The sequence below is a fragment of the Pleurodeles waltl genome, chromosome 2_2, assembly GCF_031143425.1.
Source record: "Pleurodeles waltl isolate 20211129_DDA chromosome 2_2, aPleWal1.hap1.20221129, whole genome shotgun sequence".
In the NCBI taxonomy this organism is placed as follows: Eukaryota; Metazoa; Chordata; class Amphibia; order Caudata; family Salamandridae; genus Pleurodeles; species Pleurodeles waltl.
This window is the reverse complement of record NC_090439.1, coordinates 831,769,099-831,790,618: the sequence shown is the minus strand read 5'-3', so window position 1 is coordinate 831,790,618 and position 21,520 is coordinate 831,769,099. Positions and strand designations below refer to the sequence as shown.

At 46.6% G+C, this 21,520-nt stretch overlaps 1 protein-coding gene across 2 annotated transcripts in view; it reads right to left on the bottom strand.

Annotated features, from left to right (window-relative positions):
• Nucleotides 1-21,520, bottom strand: part of NECAB1 (N-terminal EF-hand calcium binding protein 1) — a 1,270,485-nt gene that overhangs the window by 436,375 nt on the left and 812,590 nt on the right. The window lies entirely within an intron of this gene.

The window sequence follows — 21,520 nt, the reverse complement described above, 5'->3', positions numbered from 1 at the left end:
ATTGGACCGAGATCACTGCTAGACCTTAGTCCATTCAACGTACTTCCAGATACTATGGTAGGGTCAAACATTAGCCAGAGCTTAAAATTGCTGACACCGCAGACCCCAAATGCAGTTGCAGAGCAGGTACCACCATCATTGCAAGGTTTGACTGCTCAGCAGTTCACTGGTTAGACAAGCTGAATACTCCACAGAGTGCTCCTAAGGGAGAGGAGTATTTGAATCACACTAGGCTTAGCATGGACGCGGGCAAGCTCATTGAGGGAACAATAGGTGTGAACAGGTTAAATCCTACACAGAAGCAGAGTTGAGATATTTGTGCCCGAAGATTACAAGAGAAGTGAACAAAGTGCATCAGTGACTAGCAGACCTGGCAGAGAAGTACGGCATAGAAATAGAGAAAATGAAGCATTTGAAAAGGAGTTACAGATTAGATTTTGAGACTAAAGATTTTGAGCACATGAGACCTGCCTGAAGGAAGGCACACCTTAGGGCATTACTTCAAAGTGCCCAGACTTTGGGAGCATTACACAAATGGTAAGGCAGATGGGTAAAGAAAAGAGACAAAAGGAAAAGGGATTCTGTGGAGCTGACTGCAAATGTGCTGCAAGGCCAAGATCCAATGAATATTTTACCAATGAGAGAGATTCCAGGAGGAAATTCTGTTCATGTCCCTTGGAGGGAAGTGATATTTTATCATTTACAAATGATTAGCCAAATTTGAGGGAGAAGCCAGTAGAGTGGTACTAGGAGACAGATTGGTTTGTAAAACTTACAAAGTGCCAGCGGGAGATTCTGAACACCTTATTAGAGATAGTGGTCACAGCTGATCTGTGGATAGAGTGTAAGAAGAGCATAGACTGGCCAACAAATTACGGGTGCACTGTCTCATAGGTAATGAAATATTACTATAAGGTAATTAATTTTTCAAAACAAGAATTTTGCCCGAAAACATTGATTGGGAGAGAATTGACAGGACAGCTCAGGAAGCAAAGGAGTCAATACATGTGTATTATGAGAGGTTGTTACAGGCGTTCAAGCATTACAGTGGTACAGAGACCACTGAGGCGAAGGACATGATTCATTTTGTGTTCAGATTTGTGGAAGGATTGAGACCTGAAATTAGCCAGACGATTAAGAGTCATTTGATTTGCTGGCAAACAAAGCCGACTGATGAGGTGTTGCAGTATGCAAAATACTGTAGTGATGAAATTATGTTGAAGCAAAGAAAGCTGAAAGAAAAGGCGATGGTGATGTGGATTAAAGCTGCTCAGACAGGCATGCAAGAGAATCTTCCACAACAGCAGCAGGGAAACATGGTGTTTCAGCCCCAGATGAGGGGAAGAGGTCGCGGAGGTAATATGAATCATAGTCCTCACTTGGGTACTGTAGTGGTTCAAAATGATGTACAAGGAATGAAGAAATTGTTGCCTTGTCACATTTGTTGAACCATCGGACATTGAAAACAGGAGTGTCCAATGTTGGTGCAGGGGGGTGCTGTTCAGCAAACTAATGACATCAATTCATTCTAGAACATGAGAGGCCCGAGAATGAGAGGTCCTAATCCAAATTTTCAAAATAATGTGAATCAAGTGCAGAATTTCCAGCCCATGCTGCAGGTGCAAATGCCACGTGTACAAATGACACAGTTGCAGACAATGCAGCAGCAGGGTCCTACGATACCTGGACAGCAAATTCAAATACCTCATGCCCCAATGGAACAGCAGCAAATGATGCTTTCTCAACTGGTCACAGGTCAGAAGCTTAACCAAAGTAATAACAGTGCACCAATTCTTGTTACTCAGTGACAATGGAATAAATGATGATTGGATGAGCGAAAGTTCAGATGAGGAGCCATGTGTGCTTGCAACCTCCTTAGAAGTAGATCAGAGCGGTCCCTATGTGAAGGGAAAAGTCATGGGTCAGAGAGATTCATTCTTGGTTGACACTGGAGCTACCCGTTCTACAGTAGGATCAGTTGAGGTTCCAAACTTGCCCCTTTCAGGTAAAACAGTTCAGATTGTAGGGGTAGCAAATCAGTATTTGACTAACCCGATTAGAGAACCAGTACAGGTTAAAATTGGCAACTTCCAGGGTTTGCACAAATTTGTAGTCTGTGATTCAAGTCCAGTGTCCCTACTGGGAAGAGACTTGCTGTGTAAAACAAAATGCTCGATTACTTGTTCAAATGATGGAATTGAGATTCAGATGAATAGCGATGATGAAGATGACCAGGTGCAGAGACAGAGTGTGATACAATAAATGAGGAATACACTCAGATTTAATTTTTCCCAGTGTTCATAGTGAAGAAGCTTCATCCTGTCTTGCAGGGAACGGTTAATGAGAAGGTGTGGGATCTGACAGGAAATAAAATAGGTCTTATAAAGGGAGTTGAGTCAGTTAAAGTCACTGTAAAGCTGAATGCTGTTTTCCCTCAAATTCCCCAGTACCATTTGCCAGAGGATGTTCTCATAAAGGTCGCCCAAATAATTGCAGAATTTGGAAAAACAAGGTGTTTTGAATGAAGTATTGAGCAGCCCATGTAATTCACCGATAATGGGTTTGAAAAAGCCCTGTGGGAAAGTTCGAATTGTCCAGGATTTGATAAAAGTAAATGACATTGTGGTCAAATGTTGCCCCGTGGTGCCAAATCTAGCTGTGATAATATTTCTGATTCCATGTGATGCTCAGTGCTTTACTGTCATTGAGTTGTCGCAAGCCTTCTTTTCTGTCTCTTCATGAGGACAGCCAATTTCTCTTTTGTTTAACATTTTTGGACTGAGTTTCTTGTTGGTGTCGAATTCTTCAAAGGTTTTCAGAGTCTCCTTCCATATTCAACCAGATCTTGAAAAATAATTTGGAGTCATTGAAATAGCCTTTCCAATCGACTTTGGTACAGTACATTGAAGACTTGCTGATTGCGTCCAAAACAAGGGAAGAGTGCAAATACGGCATGATTGCCTTGCTAAACCATTTGGGAAAGAATGGTCACAAAGTCTCCCGCTTAAATTGCAATACTGTCAGAAAAAAGTGAAATACTTGGGTCACCAGATTGAGAAGGGATCAAGAAAGATATCCAGAGAAAGGGTTACAACCATATTGCAGATGAATCCCCCGATCACACAGAGAGACGTCAGGATGTTTCTGTGGATGGTGGGCTACTGCTGCCAATGGATTCCCAATTTTTCAGTCATTTCAAGACCATTGCAGAAGCTGACTCATAAGGAAGTCACCAATGCCATAGTGTTAGACCAAGCTGGAATGAAAGCGTTCACTGAGTTGAGAGAGAGTCTGTGCAAGGCTCTGGCTTTGGGTATGCATGACTACACAAAATCTTTCACATTGTATTGTCATGAGCGTGATGCATGTTCTTTGTCTCTCTTGACACAGGTCCATGGAGGTGTAAACCTCCCAGTAGCATATTTCTCAGCTACTTTGGACCCAGTTGCAGCAGCCTTACCAGGTGTTTTGTGCACAGTTGCAGCAGTTGGACAAAGCCTTACACAGTGTGAGAGCATTGTGATGGGATATCCTTTGACTATAATGGTTCCTCACTCTATTGAGATTCTACTTACAAAGATGAAAAGCCAATATTTGACTTGTGCAATATTGACCAGATATGGAATGAGTATTCTAGGGTCACCAGATATGTCATTGAAAAGATGTGCAGTGCTGAACCCAGCAACCTTACTTCCTAATGAAAATGTTCAAATTGAAAAGCTGTAAGGCGTTGAGCATGATTGTCTTGAAGTAACTGACTTGTACACAAAACCGAGCCCTGACATTAGAGACACTTGATTGGAAGAGAACAACCAAATTATCTTATTTGATGGTTCTTATCTAAGAGACAATACAGGGACACTGAGAGCAGGATTTGCTATGCCGTGTGCACAATTACTGGTATTCTGGAGGAGAGCGTGTCATGTTTCTGCTCAATTGAAAGTTACCATCTATACGGATAGCCAGTATGTATTTGGAATAGTCCATGATTTTGGTCAGTTGTGGTCACAGAGAGGTTTCATGACCTCTTCTGGTTCACCAGTGAGGAATGGTGAGAGAACTAAAGATCTGTTGCATGCTATTCAAATGCCCAAAAAGATTGCCGTGGTGAAATGCAGTGCACATCTGAAATTGGAGGACTTTGTGTCAATGGGAAATGGATATGTGGATCAAGTCGCAAGGTTTCGCGCATTGAACTGTACATCGTTCAAGGATAAGTGGGAACTGTTACCTGAAGAAGATGAAACATGTCCAAGTTTTGCATTGAAAGTAATTGATATCTTTGAGGAATTTAAAATGTTACAGAATAATGTTGCCAGGGAGGAGAAATGATCATGGAGCAAAATGAAATGTGTACAGCGACCAAATGAATTGTGGGTTGGAGAAGGTCAGTTTTGCCTAATAGTCTGTTGTCTCAAATGGTTAGGTATTATCATGGTCAAGCACATGTTGGGAGGGATGCCATCATTCGTTTGTTCAAGCACGATTGGTTCAACCCAAGGTTTAGGCAGGTTGCTGAAGCAGTTTGCCATTGTTGTGTCATTTGCCAACATAGGAACGCGGGGAAATGGACAGTGGTTAATTTGAGCCACATTGGAAGAGCAGGAGGTCCGCTTAGCAGAATGCAAATGGATTTGATTGAGATGCCTGTGTGTGGAGGTTTCAGATATGTGTTGGTGATTGTGTGCATTTTTAGTCACTGGATTGAAGCTTACCCTACACGAAGAAATGACAGCCTCACAGTATTGAAACTACTGCTTAGGGAACTGATACCACATTTCGGGTTTCCGGAGGTCACTTCAACAATGAGGTAATTAAATTACTGTGTGCAGCATTGAACATTGATCAAAAGTAGCAGTGTAGTTACCGCCCTGAGGCATCAGGACTATTGGAGCAAATGAATGGTACCTTGAAGTCTAGAGTTTCAAAGATGTGGGCGTCCACAAATCTGAAATGGTCCGACGCACTGCCTTTAGTTCGGATGACAATGAGAAACACACCCGACAGGAAGACAGGATTGTCGTAGTATGAGATCCTTATGGGGCGAGCCATGAGGTTGCCAGCAGTATCTGCAAATGCACTTGTCGACATTACAGATGATATGGTGTTGGACTACTGCAACTGTCTGGCTGATGTGGTTCTCTTTCTCTCAGCAGGTGGAAGCCACCACACTGCCACCGATCCATGACCCAGGGCACAATCCGAGTGCCGGTGACTGGGTTGTGTTTAGAGCCTCGTTGGAAAGGACCTTTCCAGGTAGTTCTGACAACTACCACAGCTGTAAAGAGCCACAGCTATTCAGATCACAGGTGCAGCAGACGTCCATTGCAAGGAAGATGGAGCTATGGCGGAGAATCGTGGACAAGATTAACGCCGTGGGACAGCACCACAGAACAAGGGATGACATCAGGAAGAGGTGGAACGACCTCTGGGGGAAGGTGCATTCCGTGGTTGCAAGACACCAGGTAGCTTTACAGAGGACTGGTGGTGGACCCCCAACTCCTCCCCCACAACTAACAACATGGGAGGAGCAAGTTGTGGCAATAATGCATCCTGAGGGCCTCGCAGGAGTAGCAGGAGGACTGGACTCTGGTAAGTCATATCTTTACTACTATATTCCCCACCCTACCTGCATGCCATCACAAACTCCTACCCTCACCCCATCACTCCACCATCTCACACATACCTCACTATCACAACCCACCCATCACAAAACCAAGCCCTGCATGTAACACCAATCCATGGACCCCCATCACAGACCTGCGTGGACACCCATCACCATAGCATGCCCATTAGAGAGAATCACCTCGCCCACAAAATCACCACGCACACAAGCCTAAGCTGTCAGGGCTATCCTAACCATAATGGGAAACACACCCATGTACATGATGGCACACGCAGATACAATAACACTGCATTTTCATTCCCACAGGACCCCTGCTCAATGTCACCAGAGAGGAGTTGCCACCAACATCCAGTCCCCCCCAGCGGAGGCCCACAGTGATGACAGCAGCTCTGCACGCCTGGATCATGATGACCAACTTGGCCCATCAGAGACCTATGGACAGTCACTTACCATGCCACAGTCCCACACCACCATAGAGCCTCCCCCTCAAGAAACACCAGCATAGCACCCAGCCAGCGGGCCCATGCCACTGTCCCCAGGACACGTCAATCAGCAGTGTATCCACCACTACAGGGACCCCTGACAACTCCACAAACACAGGACGTTCAGGGACCTGTGGCAGTGGGCGCATAGTTCAGGGGACAGAGGCACAGGACAACAGGGAAACTGGGAGGTCTGCTGTGTGACAGAGGGAGGACAGGCCCAGGGTACCAACTATCCAGGAGGCACTCTCCAACACATGGGAGCATACCACCATTCCCAGGAGACCATGGGCCAGATACTGTACAAGTTGCAGGAGACCCAGTGGCTGCAGGAGGGACAGTACCTGGGGATCAGGGAGGACCTCAAAAACATCTACACCATCCTGGTCACCATTGCAGGTGTGCTGGCAGACATGGGCAAGACCATGAGGGAGGCAGTGGCACAACAATGGGCGTTTGACACTAGCCGCACCAAAGAACAGCCCTCCACCTTCGCCGGCGCTGGTGGACAGGAGGCCCCGCCACAGGACCAACAGGCCACCAGCACCCCACCCCCTGCAGAAGGAGAACCACCCCACAAACAGTCCCTGCGATCCAGGCAGAAGCCAGAGAACATTGCCAAGACCCCTGTCAGGAAATAGGACTCTCCTGATTGTCACCCTTCTGTCCCACTCTATAACCCTGTTCACCTTGAACTGCCATTACTCCCCTTCCTATGCCCCATTGGACAATGCACCTGTGATACCAAGAGACTGGACTCTAACTGGACATTCCTCCATCACTCCAGCCCATTGCACATCCACCTCTATGTATGAGCACTTAAATAAACACCCTTGGAACAAATACAAATCTGGAGTCTGTCAAATGACTGAAATATGCATTAGTACAACATTCTGAAAACATTGCAAGTCATATGTACAGTTATTTATACATTGGTATGACCTTTAGTGGGCATCATTAAACATACCAGGAGCCAGAGTGGGCCACAGAGATCTGAAAATAGAGATGCCAAAGGGTAAAGTCAGTGGCCATAGACATAGGGAAAACAGGCTGCCATGTACAATGTCCAACAGAAAACTGAAATGTAAAGTGAAGTTACAGTGTCTTACTTGTGTGTCACTGGAAGTACTGCTGTATTATATTACTTCTGTTGTCCACATCTAATTCCTCTGCCTCCTCTTCGTCACTGTCCACAGGCTCCACCGCTGCCACAAGACCATCTCCAGGCTCATCCTCCTGCAGAAAAGGCACCTGGCGTCTCAAGGCCAGGCTGTGCAACATGCAACAATGATCTGGCACACCTTCTTGGGTGAGTAGTACAGGGATCCAAATACACAGAAAGAGAGCAAGGGAAGCAAGGCTAACCCACACGGCTTCCCAAAAGAAACTATATCATCACAAAAGGTGTGGGGTAGTGGGAACAGGGGGTAAGACTGGGTTAGTCTTTTAACCAGTGTCTGGTTATTTAAGGTTGCTGGATAAGGGGTGCTGTGGTGACCTACAGGAATGACGGGGGATTTTCCTTTACGGACTAGGTGGTCTCACACACATAGTAGTGTCATGCTTCATCATATGACCACCTAGCCCCACCTAAGTAAGATGATACTACTCAGGCGGACTCGACCTCTGGTTAAAAGAACCAGAGGGAGTGCTGAAATTAAATTGACTGGATAATTACAGTGATCCAGAGGGGGTGAATAATAAAATTACCTAACATGTCACCGATGGCTCTTATTAATTTTAATAGTGGTGCATGTTGGTAAGACTAAAACTAAGGGGAAAGGCTCGTTAGAGGATAATGTCTCTTGGAGTCTAAAAGGGGTTGTACATGACCAACATGTTTCTGCCCTCACTAAGTGCTGGTAGGTCAGGGGCATTCGTCAGGGTCGGAGCACGTGTAATCAATACGGTGCTCAAAGTAAACTTGTGTGTCCTACCTGAACAGGTAGTTCACGGTGGGGTAGGCCCCGGAGCTGGGGGCGTGTTGCCTCTGGTCTGGCTAGAACCGGGGGGGGGGTTTTCCCTTGTAGTCACACTCACGCCAAAGGGAATACCATGGGGGTTACCTACGTGCCGGAGCCAGGCAACCCCCATGGTATTCCCTTTGGCGTGAGTGTGACTACAAGGGAAACCCCCCCCCCCCCCGGTTCTAGCCAGACCAGAGGCAACACGCCCCCAGCTCCGGGGCCTACCCCACCGTGAACTACCTGTTCAGGTAGGACACACACGTTTACTTTGAGCACCGTATTGATTACACGTGCTCCGACCCTGACGAATGCCCCTGACCTACCAGCACTTAGTGAGGGCAGAAACATGTTGGTCATGTACAACCCCTTTTAGACTCCAAGAGACATTATCCTCTAACGAGCCTTTCCCCTTAGTTTTAGTCTTACCAACATGCACCACTATTAAAATTAATAAGAGCCATCGGTGACATGTTAGGTAATTTTATTATTCACCCCCTCTGGATCACTGTAATCATCCAGTCAATTTAATTTCAGCACTCCCTCTGGTTCTTTTAACCAGAGGTCGAGTCCGCCTGAGTAGTATCATCTTACTTAGGTGGGGCTAGGTGGTCATATGATGAAGCATGACACTACTATGTGTGTGAGACCACCTAGTCCGTAAAGGAAAATCCCCCGTCATTCCTGTAGGTCACCACAGCACCCCTTATCCAGCAACCTTAAATAACCAGACACTGGTTAAAAGACTAACCCAGTCTTACCCCCTGTTCCCACTACCCCACACCTTTTGTGATGATATAGTACAGGGATCCACCTGTCAGATGGAGGCACTGGAACCTGGCCTTTAGGAAGCCAAAGGTTCCTTCAATTATCCACCTTGTTTGCCTATGTGCCTCATTGTAACGTTTCTCTGCCCTTGTCCTGGCATTCCTCACTGGGGTCAGTAGCCATGAGAGGTTGGGGTAACCAGAATCACCTGCAAACATTGAGGGATACCTGTTAGCCACACACTAACCCTTAGGGACAACCCCATACCCAGACACCAACTTATACTGGTGGGACCTCGGGCTCACCTATTAGCCACACCTGGTGCCTCGGGAGTTGGTCCATCACATATAGTATGCTGCTATTCCTCAAGATAAAGGCGTCATGCACAGAGCCAGCATACTTGGCATTCACATGGGAGATGTACTGGTACGCCAAACACACCATCTGCACATTCAGAAAGTGATAGCTTTTTCTATTCCTGAAAACTTGTCCATTTCCCCGGGAGGGAAAAGTGCTACATGTGTACCATCAATGGCACCAATGATGTTGGAGATATGTCCCAGGGCATAAAAGTCAGCTTTCACTGTGGCCAAATCCTCCACCTGGGGGAATACGATGTAGCTGCGCATGTGTTTCAGCAGTGCTGACAACACTCTGGTCAACATGTTGGAGAACATTGGCTGAAACATCCCTGATGCCATGGCCACTGTTGTTTGGAAGGAACCACTTGCCAGCAAATGGAGCACTGACAAGATCTGCACTAGAGGGGGGATACCTGTGGGCTGCCGGATAGCTGACATCAGGTCTGGCTCCAATTGGGCGCACAGTTCTTGGATTGTGGGCCGATTAAGTCTGTATGTTAGGAAAATGTGTCTGTCCTCCAAAGTCGCAAGGTCCACCAGGGATCTATACACCGGAGGATGTCGCCATCTCATATTCATCCTCAGCTGTTGAAGCCTATGGAGTAAAACGGTAAGCAGAGGGTCATATTTACACATCAATTGAAATAATGATGCATCTTTTCCTTTACAGAACCTGTATGTGAATCTGAGAGTCAGTTGCTGTGCCAATGTCTGCTGTGACGCAGTTAAGTGCCATGGCTTGTGCCCCCCTTAAATGGCGGCTGCCTGACCTGTGAGGAGGGACAAGTGGAAATGAGGTAATTCCGCTTGCGTTGTGCGCAGTTGCGGTAGGCGGTCGATGACCGCCACGCAACTTCGCATTGGTTATCATTGGGCCCTATGGGTTCCAGGAGCCAATGGCGATGTCCGCCGGCGGTGACGGTACGCACTGCTGTGGACGTGATCACCATTTTCTATCTATTCACTCACTTGCTACATCACCTTCAACAGGAGAGGCCCTACACTGCAAGTGCTGCTGTGACCTGTGTCTGTAAGCAACAATGGCTCATGTGTCTGGGGAAAGGGCCCCTGCTTTCACTGTGGAGGAGTTGGAGAAACTGGTGGATGGGGTCCTACCCCAGTACACGTTACTCCACGGTCCTCCAGACAGACAGGTGAGTACACTGTGAGCATGATGAGTGGGCCATGAATGTATGGATTGCTGTGTGTGTAAGCCACATGTGGGGGGGGCTGAGGTGTCCTGGCCAGGGTGCTGCATGTATGGTGGTCAATGTATGTGCGTCAGGGGATGGGAGGGATCTGGTGGGCCATGAGTGTGATGGTCTGGACAGTTAACTTATTCCCTTTTCTCCTGTCTTTTCCATGCAGGTCAGCGCCCATCAGAAAAAGGGTATTTGGCGCGCCATTGTCAAGGAGGTGCAGACCCTAGGGGTGTTTGACAGGCGGAGCACCCACCGCCGCAAACGGTGGGAGGACCTGCGCCGCTGGGCAAGGAAGACAGCAGAGGCCCAGCTGGGGCTGGCCTCCCAACAAGCAAGGGGTGCCCATCGTACCCTCACCCCCCTGATGTTCCGCATCCTGGCGGTGGCCTATCCGGAGTTGGATGGGCGCTTGAAGGCATCACAGCAGCCACAGGAGGTGAGTACAGATTCAGAATCATGACTGTGCGTACGTTAAGGTTTACCTGGGTGGGGGATGTGGGCTGTGGGTGACCATAGGCCAGGGCGAACATGTCAGGGTAGGTCCCTTGTTGGGCAGGATCTGAAGCACTCCACCCCCAATAGTGTTAGTGGGCATCTACTACTGGGCAGGGTCCTGTGGGTTTCAGGTGTCCAGCTAATGGTGTTAGGCATTGTGCCCCATGGGCTGCTGACTATCTTAGTAACTGGTAGTGCATGGCCTAGTGCATAGTGCATAGGGCTGCTCCCTTTGTGTTGTGTACGCCAACGGTAGTGGTGTTGCTGACATTGACCAAGTGTATCCTCTGTCTCTCCCCTCCCTTTTTGTTTTGTCACCCTGTCCTTGTGTTCATTAGCATCATCTGGCAAAGGAGCAGAGGCACCGGTGACGGAGGGAGCTGCAGCCCACATGGGCCTGGAGGCCGAATCCACCAACAGTGAAGGCACCAGTGGGACGGAGGGTGAGGGGAGCACCACGACGGGGACAGGAGGGGACACCACAGACAGCAACTCCTCCTCCGATGGAAGTTCCCTGGTGGTGGAGGACACCTCTGTGCCCACCCCAACAACAGGTACCCCCCTACCAGCATTGCCCTCCCAGCAGCCCCTCAGCGTGTTTCCCGTGCCCACTCACCCAGGAGGGTGGGCATCTCCTTCTCCCCAGGCACCTCTGGCCCTGCCCCAGACAGCCCAGTGGACCTCAGTGAGGAGGCTATTGACCTCTTGAGATCCCTCACTTTTGGGCAGTCAACCATTCTGAATGCCATCCAGGGTGTCGAGAGGCATTTGCAACAAACAAATGCATACCTGGAGGGCATTCACTCTGGCATGGCGGCCCAACAGAGAACATTTCAGGCTCTGGCCTCAGCACTGATGGTAGCCATTGTCCCTATCTCTAGCCTCCCTCCTCCACCTTCCTCTACCCGTCCCAATCCCCTCAACCTCAACCTATCCCAAGCACACCTTCAGACCAGCATTCACCCAAATCAACACACAGAAGTGGCTCAGGCAAGCACAAGCACCACACTTCATCTCACAGGCACTCACACAAGCAACATTCCTATGCAGACACACCAACATCCACTGCCTCCACTGTGTCCCCCTCCTCCTCGTTGTCCACCTCCCTTTCAGTAGCGTCTCCACTCACACCTGCATACACTACATCCTCATCCACTACCTCCATCACCAGCACGCCCATCACAACACACCCCTCACTGGCAGTCACCACCCCCACATCCATGCACATGTCCCCTGTGTCCTCTCCCAGTGTGTCTGTGACCCCTCCTCCCAAAGTACACAAACGCAAGCACCCACTCACCCAACAGCCATCCATCTCGCAACAGCATCCAGCCCATGCACCTGCACCCAAACTCAGCGGACAGACACCTCCTACAACCACTTCCTCTTCCTCCACTCCCAAACCCTCTCCCTCTTCCCACCCCAGTGTCCCTAAGAAGCTTTTTCTGGCAGCCCCGCTGCAAGCACCGCTACCTGCACCGCCGCAAGCACCGCTACCTGCACCGCCGCAAGTGCCACTACTGTCAGCAGCAGCAGCCGTCCGAGGTTGCAGGTGAAGGGCGGGAGCCTCCCTCCACCATTGGCAGCACCTGCACCATGGCCAGCACCGCCACCTTCACTGCCGCTAGCACGGTCACCTGCACCGCTGACAGTAGCACCACTACCAGCAGCAGCAGCCCCAATGGGCATCCGTCCGAGGCTGCAGGAGAAGGGCTGGAGCCTCCCTCCACCACCGGCAGCACCCCCACCAGCACCGGCAATACAACCAGTTTGCAGCTGTCGCCGTATGGAGTCTAGCCCTGTCTCCATGGACTATCATGCAACTTGGTCCCTGCAAATCTCGTGCCTCAGACACCCAGGTGAGGGACTGTGAACTGCCACACCCCAAGTGTTGCATCACTGGGCACAAAGCCCCCTCCAGAACCAGTGGAGATATGCATCCACTCACCCTATTCTTGGCAGGATGAAGCACACTGGGCACAAAGCCCCCTCCAGAACCAGTGGAGATATGCATCCACTTGACAGACTGTGGCTTTGCAATCCCCGGACCAAGCAGTGGGCAACCCACCCACCTGGGAGACTGTGGCCTTGCGCTCCCCAGGACATCGCAGTGGGCATGGAGCTCCCTCCAGGAGCAGTGGCATTTTACCATCTTCCGGCTGATGTGCAACCCCCTTCACCCTCCCCCTGAGGTGCCTGTGTGTTTTCGACCTGATGCCCCTGCAGTGTTCTCTCCGTATTGAGGCAGGAGTAAAGTGTTGGCTTGGCCTATGAGTTTTGGCCCAGTGGCCCACAGACATTTTGAGTGAACAATGTACCGCCTTATGTACATATTGTATATTTTTGTAAATACTGTTTTTAAAATTATTACGTATATCTGACTATTTCTAAAGCATCAATGATTTGACTCTATTCCTTTTATCCTTGCGTTCTTCCAGGGGGTTACGGGGTGTAAATGTAGTGTTGATGCATTTGTTTGTGTGTATGGTGTCGAGGGTGAGGGTGGGGGTGTTGCATGTGTGTGTGTCACTCTCTTTTATCTCCCCCCCTCCCCTGTGTACTAGGTGCAGTACTCACCGTGATCATCTCCGCCACCGTTCGTACTCCTGGTAGATGAGGAGATAGACCAGCATGGGGAGGAGCTGCAGCTCCGGCTCCGTGGCATTCTGGTTCTTCGTTGAGTGTCGAAAGGTGAGTGGTTCCCCTTCTGGGTACTGTTTCCACCGGGCTTTTGATGGCGTTGGTACCGCCCCGGAAAAGCTGGCGAATGGGCGGGTTGTGAAGGGGTGGGCAGTACATTAACTTCCGCCTGTCTGTTGGCGTTTACCGCCTCGGTGTTTGTTGCTACCGCTTTGGCAGTCGGAATGTTAAAGTGGCTGTTTGTGCAGGCTGTTTCCACCGTGGTCGTGATCCCATTTTTTGTTACTGCCGGCCAGTTGGCGGTATTACCACCGCTTTAACACCAACCGCCAGAGTTGTAATGAAGGCCTTTGCATTTTCTGATCTTTGATTCTGAATCCTGTTACCTTGGTGACTGAACTGATGTCCTGACGAAGAAGACCATCTTAGCTTGCTGATCCATTTGAGGAGAAGTATATTATTACTGATGTGTTTAAGACAATTTGCTTTTCCTTTCTAGGTACCATTTTAATAGAGCCATAGTTAGATGTTTTCCAAACTTGTGTTTACTAAATTATTTTGCATGAGGCCCAACATGCTAATGCTAATCTGGTGTTAGATAAGGATTCCTCACTAATGAAGTTCAATATATGGAGTAACTGTTGATGTCTTTTCTTTTGTGAAAATAAATGTATGTGATATCGTTTTTGCAAAAGTTCTTGTTAATCAAATTGCACTGTAACTTTAGAATGTGAAGTTGCTCAAGGTTTGATTCGATTACGCTTCTTTCGCTGCTATGGACAGGCAGTGATGTTTCTGTATGTGTATTATTTGATTTAAGATTATTTTACATGACATTAGCATTGTTAATGTAGGGAAATAAATATTCTAACTTGTACTAAAGGTGTGGTTATTGTGACTGAAAGGTCATGGTGTGTGACAATTACTGACTCCATTGATTACTAATGCTATTTATAATCATTGATTTTATTGATTAAATATTGATCTGCTTGTACTGGATTTATGGTGGGAACATCTTAATTGAGAGTCAAAAGGTTCATCGACCTATTCGCGCCCCCTTGCTATTTTACTTATTAAGATTTGACACGCTAACAGGTGAGAGTATAAGAATAATGAAAACAGACCAAGAGAGGCAGCATTCACTCTGCTAAAAATCTTGTCACTTTTTGAAAGCCAGCCTCCCTTCTGAAAGTTTAGGTACATGATTGCTTTCTTAGAAGGATTGTTTAAAGCCATAAAGTGAGAAAGTGCACGTTTTTATTTTTGAACATCTAATATCTGAATTTCATATTTATAACTGGTGAAATTCTGTATAGGTTTCATTGATCCAGACAGAATGCCAGAGTTTTTTGAGCTATTATTTAATTACTGAGGTATGGGGTCTGTGTTTATAATTTATTACAACAATATTGTTATCCATCAAAGAAAAACATTTCGATAGTAAAAGATGTGGTGAAATGTACGTTGAAAGAGTTCAATGCAGTCTTAAGTACGATATATGTTTAGTGTCATCTGAGAGCCACACTATCTTGCAATAGTCCGAACGTGCTTTACAAAACAAATTTCTAAGAGGAACCTTTAAAATCGGAGGAGCAGGACAGCTACTGTAAATCAGTGTACTTGTTACCCACCAAATTCCAATTCCCTCACTGTATATGAAGGCTGATGTAACGCTGACTTCACAATGGTGGAACTTTAGCAGTAGGTCCACCAGTGTAGACATTTGATCTGATGGTGCATCCATCACAAGAGGATGAGGAGAGTTTTGGTTGTCTCCTTCTACGGAGGATGGGGTGACTGTCACTTGCCCCATGTGCTGGGAGTACGCTTTCTGTGTGCCAGGACCATTTATTTGTTGCTTTCTCATAACAAACTTCTGCTTTCGGAGCTTGTGTTCAGAAAAGAAAAAAAACTTTTCAGAGTGGGGTCCATCAGATATGGTGCTTGCCTGGCACATCGTAAGTGACTTCAATGGAGTTGTTGCTAGTTATTCCATAGACTTACGTGAGATATCAGTCTGTCTGGCAGAGATCTCTAGGTATTATGGCCAGTCCTCTGACAGAGATCAAAGACCACTGCTAATGTGGAGGGCCGGTGTCAGTCTGCAATAATCTAAAAGAGGCCAAAGTCATAAAAATGTGGTGTACTGACCACCCCTTGTTTTTATTCATCCATGCTCAGGGGCACCTATATCCACCATCTCAACTGCGTACAGATTTATACTATGCAAATATTCCCCAAACATTCTGTATTTTCTCAGTCCCAGCTGTCATTATTCCGTATTTGTTAATATTATCCAGGATTTTAGAAATAGCATATTGTGTCCTTTATACGTGACTAATCATCCACAGACAGGTTTAAAGTACTTGTACTGTCATCGGAATACACATCTCAGTTAGTTGTGCTGTTCTGATAAGGCAATAGGTCCGACCATAATGTGTTAATGTATGTGTCAGAAAGTAGGTAATCAATTTGGGAAGAGGGAACCCTTACTAGCTTGGTTAGGTCTCAACACAAGTCTCAGTGAAATTAGTCAATCTCGGGTAGCTGTGACGCAGGAAGCAGGCAATTCTCCAGAGAAATGTGTGTTAAGTTCAAGCAAAACTAACAGTTTCCAAGTCAGGAAAAAACCCAATAGATTTCTCCAATCAATTTAAAATAATGTAGAAAGCAAAAGGGCACCAACATGATTACATTAGGTTAAGGAGGAATCAGAAACATAATTTTCAAAAATTGTTTCACAGCAAAAAGCAACTAGAAAAAGTAAAGCACCAATTTACATCCTCAGTTCATGGTTGACTGAGACCTAGGCATAACTACTGGCTGACTGCAATGAAGTGAGGGTGAATACAAAAGGCAACTTGCACTGGTCAAAGATTTGACTTTTTCACTTAGGGGCCCATTTGGATTATGGAAGAGAGGGTACTACATTGCAACGTGACAGAATGCCCACTCCGCCAAACTGAAGTTCCGCCCTCTCATTTAGAGATGAGCAGATCTTCATTCAACCGTCATTATAGATTATTACATCTCTGCTGCCAACACACACCTCCAACTGCCCAACAGAGCAAGGCCATCGGAGGTTTGGGCATGTATCCTTCCACATGATTTGCGGTAGGCGAACATATGGTCAGTTTTCACTTTCTATTACCGCCAGGCAAAACCTGGTGGTAAGGGCCAGTAAAAACTGCAAAATGCCCCCCTAGATATGGGAGAAAACTCCCATGGCATGGAGTGACATTGTTTTATTTTCCAAAACAAAATCCTACTTTGGGTTTTGGTTTGGAAAATAGTTTTTTTTTTAAATCAAATAGTAAGTTTGCAGTGTACCTTCGTCATGTTGATGGAGCCGTCCATCAAACTTAGAATTCACTGAAAGTAACTGCAGTGGCAGTGGTTCCTGCCAATGCTAGGGATGTCCGGTGGGCGAGTGAACTTCTCAGAATTTGGCAGTTCCATCAGCGCAATGGAGTAAAACCGCATCTTCCAAACTCTAAATCGGTCCGCTAGTCTTCATTATACTGGTGCAGGCAAACTGACGATTAGAGAGTTGTTCTAGACTATGGGCCCGATTACAAGTCTGGCGGTCTGAAGACCCCCAGACTCCCGGTGAAGGTCGGGCCACCAAATTACAAGATTGGCAGTCGGTGCCGCCAAAAGACCTCTGTCTCTTCCAGTATCTCTGATCACAACAGAATGACAGTGGTCATGGTTATAATCAGCCACGGCGGCGCTGAAGTCAGCACCACCATGCTGATTACAACCATGTTCCCCGTCAACCTATTCATGGCGGTTAAGGCTAGTGAAGAACAAGTGCACGGGGCCACAGAGGGGCAGTTGCACTGCCCACCTGTTAGACCTTACTGCCTTAGGATGGTCACCCCTAACTTTTTGCCTGCCTTCCTCCACTTTTTGGATACTGTTTTTAGACTCTGCACACTTTACCACTGCTAACCAGCAGTGGTAAAGTGCATATGCTCTCTCCCTTTAAACATGGTAATATTGGATCTTACCCCATTGGACTATTAAATTTACCTGTAAGTCCCTAGTAGAAAGCAATATGTGAGCCCAGGGCCTGTAGATTAAATGCAACTAGTGGGCCTGCAGCACTGATTGTGCCACCCACTTAAATAGCCCTGTAAACCTTGTCTCAGGCCTGCCATTGCAAGGCCTGTGTGTGCAGTTTCACTGCCAATTCGACTTGGCATTTAAAACTACTTACCAAACCTAAAACTCCCCCTTTTCTACATATAAATACCCCAAAGGTATGCCCTAGGTACCCCATAGGATATGGTGCTGTGTAGGTAAAGGGAAGGACATGTACCTATGTAATTTACATGTCCTGATAGTGTAAAACTCCTAAATTCATTTTTACACTGCTGTGAGGCCTGTTCCCTTCATAGGATAACATTGGGGCTCCCCTCATACATTGTTTGAGTGGTAGCTGTGGATCTAAAAGGAGTAGGAAGTTCATATTTAGTATGGCCAGAATGGTGATACAAAATCCTGCTGACTGGTGAAGTTAGATTTAATATTACTATTTTAGAAATGCCACTTTTGGAAAGTGAGCCTTTCTCTGCAATTAATTCTTTCTGTGCCTTACAATCCACGTCTAGGTGGGTTTAGTTGACAGCTCCTTGTGCATTCACTCAGACACACCCCAAACACAGGATACTCGGCCTCACTTGCATACATCTGCTTTCTGAATGGGTCTTCCTGGGCTGGGAGGGTGGAGGGCGTGCTCTCACACAAAGGTCTGCCACACACCCTATTGGGACCCTGGCAGACAGGATTGAACTGAAAGGGGACCTGGTGCACTTCTAAGCCACTCTTTGAAGTCTCCCCCACTTCAAAGGCACATTTGGGTATATAAAAAGGGCCTCTGCCCCTACCAACTCAGACACTTCTGAGGTAGACACTCTACCTTAAAGACACTTCCTGGAGAAGAAACTGGTAACCAGAACGTGCATGGCTGCCCAAAGGACTCACCTGACTGCTTTCTGTGAAGGACTGCTGCCTTACTGTTTCCCTGCTGTCTTGATGCTCTCTGGCTGAAGTGAAGAAGTGCTCTATAAAGGCTTGGATAGAGCTTGCCTCCTGTTCCCTGAAGTCTCAGGACCAAAAAGACTTCATCTCTTCAAGAAGGACTCCTTGTGCAGCGAAATTTGATGCCCAGCCTGCCAGAAATGACGCCCAGCCTGCACCGCAGTGAAAATTTCACTGCTCGCTGAACCGGAACGACGCTGCGTAGCTTTGCAACGAGAAGATCGATGCATCGCCTGCGTAGCGACCGGAACTTCGATGCACGGCCCACTGGATTGACACACAGCTGACCCAGAACAACGCATCCCGACTTTCAGAGTGGAATCGATGCAGCGCCTGCCATGCGGTAGAAAATTAGACAACGCAGCTCCTGTGACTTTGTCCTGCCAGCGCAGGAAATCCACGCACCATCCCCGGGGCATCTGAAAACCCCGCAACCTGAAGAGGATCCATGACCGAGTGCTGGAAATCGACGCACAGCTGTCCCTGCGTGGAAACTAAACGACGCATCGCCATGTGCGGCCTGAGAAATAGACGCACACCCCCTTTGTTTCCATGCTTCTCCTCCTCTGCAGTTCTTTGCAGTGATTTTTCACGCAAACCAGGTACTTTGTGCTTGAAAGAGACTTTGTTAGCTTTTAAAAGACCTAAGACACTTTACATCACTTTTCAGTGATATCACAACATTTACTTATTGCATCTTTGATTGTTTTAACCAGGGTTTATCCAGATAAATATTATATATTTTTCTAAACACTGTGGTGTGTATTTTTTTGGTCTATATTGTATTATGGTATGATTTATTGCACAAATACTTTACACGTTGCTTTCTAAGTTAAGCCTAACTGCTCAGTGTCAAGCTACCAGAGGGTGGGCACAGGATAATTTGGATTGTGTATGACTTACCCTGACTAGAGTGAGGGTCCTTGCTTGGACAGGGGGTAACCTGACTGCCAACAAAAGGCCCCATTTCTAACACCACAATATTGTCGTGGGCATTGTAGGGGCCCCCATCCCGAGCATCGTCAGAATGTGCACTGTCTACAGGGTGGGCCCCTGTGTCACGGCATGGGACTCAGCTCCATGTGGAGCTAAGTCCAATACTGCTGCATGTTTTCCACTGGGCTGACCGGCGGAATCCTTGATTTCCACCAGTCAGCCCAGTGGAAGATTCGTAATGGAGTCAGTGGGGAGACTGCAAGCTCCGTGGTGGTCTCCTCACCACGGGTCTGGCAGTCTGGTTTTCCGACAGCCAAACTCGTATTCATGCCCTTAGAGTAGCATCAGGACACAGGAGTCCTGGAATACTTCCATCTTTGCTTTCCTGTAAAAATTCCCACAAGTCCTGACTCCAAAATGACTAACTTCTTCCCCCATCATAAGGAGATCTGGCCTTCCTTGAAGCACTCCCCTATTTTGATGAGCCCCTCACCACCCACCTGCCCCAGCAGGACCAAGGACCCCAGAATAAAAGTTCAAGAGCGCTTTGGAAGCAGATCATGTCAGCCCATTTAGCATCTTCAAATCAAATGAGAGAGTTTAAAGGCCATCATTTATTATGCTGAGCATTCCTAAGCACTTTCCAGATGGCTAACTCCTGTTAGTTGGCCTTTTGTTGATAACAAGGTCATCCTGCTAGGAATGTGTGTAGGGCCTCTGGTGATAAACTGATTTGCAATACCAGTTTAAGCTAGTTTTGGCTCAGGCAGCACAAAGTTCAGGTTTATAAAATCACTTTTCGCAAAACTTATCAAACCTCTGATTTGACCATTTAATCAAAATTTTAAAACATATTAGAAAATATGGATTTTGTAATCATATTCCAAAGCACAGATATAATTTAATGATTTTAATTATAACTAATCATGGAGAATCAAGCTAACCTTTGGCATTTAGACACCTTGAGAACTTGTAGTTAGCCACTTTTTAATATATTAAACATCTATTCCTATGGGCGGACAAAGCACACTTTGGGTCACTGCAGTATTAGTAAACTACAGCCCTACCAGAATATAGTGGTGCTCACGGCTGCCATATCATTTGTCATATATGTGGTTAGTGTAAATGTATACTGCAGCCTACATATGGCATCTAACGTTGATGCCGTTGGTGCATTTTCTTTGCTGTCTACCATTGTCTTACTGCAAAGTTAAACAAGTCATTTAGGTAAATTCAATGGTCAGCTTGTGTGTCCAGCAGGAAAGCAGAAGCACTCTACTACTGGCAAGCCGCAAAACAGGCAGAAACTTGAAGGAACCACAAACATTATGATTTCTTGCAGCATGCAAATATAATTTGTGCCTGCCTGTTTTGCATGTGTTACTACGTTAAAGACATCTATTAATGCATTTGTGTAATCTCCACAGAACACAGAACACATAAAACTATAAACACTGTCATCCTTAATTCCAAGAACACACATGCCACAACAAACTGTGTAATGCTGCCTTTTATAAAGGAAAATGACTGCTGATTCTACTTGCTTACAATTACTCTGATACTATACAAAAGTGTGTGTGGAAGTGGGTACAAGAGCACTCCTATTAGTGGTATCATTCAGATTACTTTTACTGGGAATCATAAGTAGTCCATCTGGTGACCATTTATTCAACTTCCACAAGCATGCAGGAAAATATCTGATACTAAGGCCCATTTTTATACTTTTTTGCACAGCATTAGTGTCATTTTTTACGCAAACTTACAAAATACAATTGTATTTTGTAAGTTTGTGCCACTTTTGCGTCAAAAAATTACACTAATGCAGAGCAAAAAAGTATAAATATGGGCCTAAATGTGCCTGCTAGTGATTAGGAAGGCATCTGGACCACGTTCTTTAAGATTTTAGTTAATATATTAGTTCCTATTGTGTTAAGTACTGCATGTACAATTACATGTTTTATGTGTTGCTACATAATGCTGCTGGACAATTGTGTCACTG